Below are 6,000 nucleotides of genomic sequence, written 5' to 3'. Positions count from 1 at the left end.
CCATACCTGGCCCATCTCTACAGCTTTTAACATATTCAGAGTTCTGCAATTATCACCACAATCGAAGTTAAGGACACTTTCATCACTGAAAAGAAACCCAGTACCTATTAGAAGTCCCTCCCTATCTCTTTTCTACTCCCAGTCCTAGGCAAGCACTACCTCTTTTCTGTCTCTATAGATATGCTTATTCTGGATATTTTATGTAAATAGAACAACACAAAGTGTGGTCTTTTATGACTGGCTTCTTTCACATAGCCTAATGCTTCCAGAGTTTATCCATATTTTAGTAAGTTTTAATATTTAATTTCTTTTTATTGCAGGATAACATTCCATTATATGAATGCACCACATTTTGTATATCCATTCATCAGCTGATGGATGTTTGAGATGTTTCAGTTTTTTGGGTATTATGAATACTGCTACTATAAACATTTGTGTACAAATTGTTGTGTAAACGTATGTTTTCTTTCCTCTTGCATATATACTGTTCATTTGGGTTACTATAACAAAATACCATAAACTAGGTAGATTATAAACAACAGTTATTTACCTCTCTCAGTTTTGGAAGCTGGGAAGTGCAAGAACAAGGTGCTGGTTTCCAGTGAGGGCCCACTTTCTCATAGCTGGTGACTTCTTGCTATGTCCTCACATGATGGAAGAGGCAAACAAGCTCCCTCATGCCTCTGTTATAAGGCCTTGTATTAGTCCCTTTTCACTCTGCAAATAAAGACATACTAGAGACCAGGCAATTTATAAAGAAAAGAGGTTTAATTGACTCACAGTTCAGTGTGGCAGGGGTGGCCTCAGGAAACATAAAATCATGGTGGAAGGGGAAGCAAACACATCCTTCTTCACATGGCAGCAGCAAGGAGAAGTGTTGAGCAAATGGGGGGAAAAGCCCCTTATAAAATCATCAGCTCTCATAATAATTTACTGATTATCATGAGAACAGCATGGAGATAACCACCCTCATGATTCAAGTACCTCCCACCGGGTCACTTCCACAACATGTGGGGATTATGGAAACTGCCATTCAAGATGAGATTTGGGTGGTGACACAGCCAAAGCATATCATTCTGACCTTAGCCCCTCCAAAATCTCATGTCTTCACATTTTGAAACATAATCATGCCCTTCCAACAGTTCCCCAAAGTCTTAACTCATTCCAGCATTAACCCAAAAGTCCAAATCCAAAGTCTTATCTGAGACAAGGCAAGTCCCTTCTGCCTATGAGCCTGTAAAATCAAAAATAAGTTAGTTACTTCCAAGATACAATGGGGGTATAGGCATTGGGTGAATACACATGTTTCAAATGGGAGAAATTGGCCAAAATAAAGGGCCTACAGGCCCCATGCAAGTCGGAAATCCAATAGGGGAGTTGTTAAACCTTAAAGTTCCAAAATGATCTCCTTTGACTTCATGTCTCACATCCAGGACACACCGATGCAAGAAGTGGGCTCCCATGGCCTTGGGCAGCTCAACCCCTGTGCCTTTGCAGGGTACAGCCCCCTGTCCCAGCTGCTTTCATGGGCTGGCGTCAAGTGTCTGTGGCTTTTCCAGGTGCATGGTGCAAGCTGTTGGTGGATCTACCATTCTGGGGTCTGGAGGATGGTGGTCCTCTTCTCACAGCTCCACTAGGCAGTGTCCCACTGGGGACCCTGTGTGGGGGCTCTGACTCCATATTTCCCTTCTGTACCACCCTAGCAGGGGTTCTCCATGAGGGCCCCGCCCCTGCAGTAAAATTCTGCATGGACATCCATGTGTTTCCATACATCACCTGAAATCTAGGCAGAGGTTCCCAAACCTCAGTTATTGACTTCCGGGTATTCGTAGGTCCAACACCATGTGGAAGCTGCCAAGGCTTGGGGCTTGCACCCTCTGAAGCAGTGGCCTGAGCTATACATTGGCCCCTTTTAGCCATGGCTGGAGGAGCTGGACACAGGGCACCAAGTCCCAAGCCTGCACAAAGCAGAGGGGCCCTGGACCCAGCCCAGGAAACCATTTTTCCCTTCTAGACCTCTGGGCCTGTGATGGGAGGGGCTGCTTTGAAGGTCTCTGATATGCTCTGGGGACATTTCCCCCATTGTTTTGGTGATTAGCATTCAGCTCCTCATTACTTATGCAAACTCATGCAGCTGGCTTGAGTTTCTCTCCAGAAAATGGGCTTTTCTTTTCTATTGCATCACCAGGCTGCAAATTTTCCAAATTTTTATGCTCTGCTTCCTCTTGAATGCTTTGTCATTTAGAAATTCCTTCCCCCAGATACACTAAATAATCTCTCAAGTTCAAAGTTCCATAGATCTCTAGGGTTGGGGCAAAATTTCGACAGGTTCTTTGCATAGCAAGAGGAACATTTACTCCAGTTCCGAACAAGTTCCTCATCTCCATCTAACACAACCTCAGCCTGAATTTCATTGTCCATATCATTATCAGCACTTTGGTCAAAGCCATTCAACAAGTCTCTAGAAAGTTCCAAACTTTCCCACAGCTTCCTGTCTTCTGAACCCTCCAAGTCTCTAGGAAGTTCCAAACTTTCCCACATTTTCCTGTCTTCTTCTGAGCCCTCCAAATAGTTACAACCTCTGCCTGCTACCCAGTTCCAAAGTTGCTTCCACATTTTTAGTTACCTTTACAACAGCACCCCACTCTCTGTGGGACCAATTTACTGTGTTAGTCTGTTCTGATGCTACTAATAAAGACTTACCTGAGACTGGATAATTTATAAAAAGGAGATTGAATTGACTCACAGTTCAGGATTGTTGTGGAGGCCTCAAGCAATTACAATCATGGCAAAAGGGGAAGCCAACCACAATTCAAGATGAGATTTGCATGGGGATGCTGCCAAACCATATCAGGCCTAATCTCATTTATGAGGGCTTCATCCTCATCATGTAATCACCTCCCAAAGACCTTACCTGTTAATACTATTACAGTGAGGATTAAACTTCAACATATGAATGTGGAGTGGGACATATTCAGACTGTAGTATATACCTAGGAGTGGAATTGCTGGGTCATATGGCAACTCTTATGTTGAATAGTTTAAGGACCTGTTTTCCAAAGTGGTTGCAATGTTTTACAATCCCACCAGCAATGTGTGAGGGTAACTTCTCCCCATCCTAACCAATATTTATTGTTGTCTGTCTTTTCAATTATAGCCATTCTGGCCTCACTGTGATTTTCATTTACATTCCCTAATGACTAAAAATGTTCAGTATCTCTTCATGTGGCCACTTGCATATCTTCTTTGCAGAATTTTCTTCAAATTCTTTGCCCAGTTTTAATATTGGGTTATTTGTCTTTATCATTGAGTTGTAAATGTTCTTTATATATTCTGAATATACACCTCATACTGGATATAAGATTTGCAAACATACTCCCCCATTCTGTGGATTTTCTTTTCACTTTCTTGATAGTATTATTAGAAGCACAAAAGTTTTAAATTTTGGTGAAGTCAATTTATCATTTCTTCTTTCATCATTTGTGCTTAGAGTGTTGCACCTAAGGAACTATTGCCTAACTTAAGGTCATGATTTACTTCTGTGTTTTCTTCTCAGGTGTCTATAGTTTTAGCTCCTACATTTAGGTCTGTGACTCCCTTTGAGTTAAGTTTTGTGTATGGCATGAGGTAAGTGTCCAATTTGATTCTTTTGCATGTGGATAGCCAGTTGTTTCAGCATTATTTCTTGAAAAGACAATTCTTTCCTTATTGGATGCTCTTGGCATCCATCTGGAAAACCAATTGATGATAAATATGTGAATTTGCTTTTGGACTTTCAATGTCTATTTGTATAACTGAATCATATTACCTTGATTACTATAGATGTGTAAGTTTTGAAATTGAAAAGTGTGAATCCTTCAACTTTGCTTTTCCTTTGTAAGAATTTTGGCTATTCTGGGTCTCTTTTATTTCTACATAAATTTTAGGATCAGTTTCCCAATTTCTGAAAAAAAAAGCAATTTTTGATTTTGTTAGGGATTTTGTCAAATATGTAGGTACATTTTGGAAGTATTGCTATCTTAACAATATTAAGTATTCAGATCAATAAACATACAATGTTTCACTTATTTAGACCTTATTAATTTCTTTTAATGTTTTTGTAGTTTTCAGTGTACAAATCTTATACGTTTTTCTTAAATTACTTAAGCTTATTATTCTTTTTGATACTATTGTAAATGGAATTGTTTTCTTAGTTTCATCTTCAGGTTATTCATTGTTAGTGTATAGAAATACAATTGATTTTTATATATTAATCCTGTATTCTTTTCCCTTGCTGAATTTATATATTAGTTCTAATAATTTTTGTTGTATTCTATAAGACATTTTATATGCAAGATGATGCCATCTGTGAATGATGATAGTTTTATTTTTTCCCCAGTATTGAACCACCAGTACAATGTTGAATACAGAAGTGGTGAGAATAGGTAACCACGTCCTGTTCCTGAACTTAGAGGAAATATTTGTCCTTAAACCAATAAATATATGTTACCTGTGGGTTTTTGGAGATGTCCATTTTAAGTGTGAGGAAGTTATTTTCTAGTCCTAATTTGTTGAATGTTCTGGTCATGGAAAGATGTTGGATTTCATTAAATGCTTTTTTTTTTTTTTTTTGCAAGTCTTGAGATGACCATGAGGCTTTTGTCTTATGCTTTATAAATAAGGTTTACTACATTAATATCTTGATGATAAATCAAATATATTCCTGGGAAAAACCCACCTGGTTATGGTGTATTACTTCTTATATATTGCTGGATTTGATTTACTACTTGAGGGATTTCTTGAGGACTTTTGAGTTTATTTTCATTGAGATTTTGGTTTGCAGTTTTATTTTCCTATGATATTTTTGTCTAGTTTTGATATTAGCCTAATAATGGCCTCATAGAATGAGTCGGGATGTATTCTGTCCTCTTCTGTTTTGTGGAAGAATTTATGAAGACTTGGTATTAGTTATTCTCCAGGTGTTTTCTAGAATTCTTCAGTGAGGCCATCTGAGCCTATGCTTTTCTTTGGGGAAAGATAGAAATTCAGTTTCTTGACTTTTTGCAGGCTTATCGAGATTCTTTACTTCTTGAGTGAATTTTGATAATTTATCTTTCTAAAAATTTAAACATTTGATCTAAGTATTCTAATATGTCAGCATATAGTTGTTCATAGTATTTACTTATAGTCATTTTTTAATTATGTAAGGTAGTGATATCCCCTCTTTCATTTCAGATTTTAGTAATTTGAGTCTTCTCTCTTTTTTCTCCCAGAAAATGTAAAGTTTAGCCAATCAATTGATCTTTCAAAGAATAAAATTTGATTTTGTTGATTTTCTTTATTTTTTTATATTCTCTGATTTATATCTATATTTACTTATTTTTTTCTATTTCCTTCCTTTTATTTACTTTGGATTTAGTTTGCTCCTCTTTTTCTAGATTCTTAAACTTAAATATTAAGTTTGAGAGCTTTCTTCTTTTTAAATAAGTTTATAGCTGTAAATATCCTCTGTGCACTGGCTTCGATGTACCTTACAAGCTTTAGTATCTGGTGTTTTTGTTTTCATTCATCTTAAAGTGTTGTCTAATTTCTCTCCTGAGTTCTTATTTGAACAATTAGTTACTTAGTAGTGTCTTGTTTAATTTTCACACACTTGTGAGTATCCTAAATGTTCTGTTACCGATTTCTAAGTATGGTTGAAGAACATACTTCATATTAATTGATACTTTTAAATATATTGAGTTTTGTTTTTAATGGCTTTGCAGTTTTCTGTTCTGTCAAATGTTCCATTTGCAGTTGAACAAAATGTGTACTCTGCTATTTTGGGGTGCAGTGTTCTAGAGATGTCTGTTAGGTCTAGTTAAAGTGTGGTACAAATCTTCTGTATCCTTGTTGACCTTCTGCTTAGTTATTTATCCATTATTTAAAGTGAGGTACAGAAGTCTCCAAATATTATTGTTGAACTATCCATTTCTCTCTTTAATTGTCAGTTTTTGCTTCCTGTGTTTTGGACTCTGTTGTT

Source organism: Colobus angolensis, unplaced genomic scaffold (genome assembly GCF_000951035.1).
Source record: "Colobus angolensis palliatus isolate OR3802 unplaced genomic scaffold, Cang.pa_1.0 Scaffold20, whole genome shotgun sequence".
Taxonomy (NCBI): domain Eukaryota; kingdom Metazoa; phylum Chordata; class Mammalia; order Primates; family Cercopithecidae; genus Colobus; species Colobus angolensis.
The sequence above is the reverse complement of the archived record's forward strand: the minus strand, read 5'-3'. Positions refer to the sequence as shown.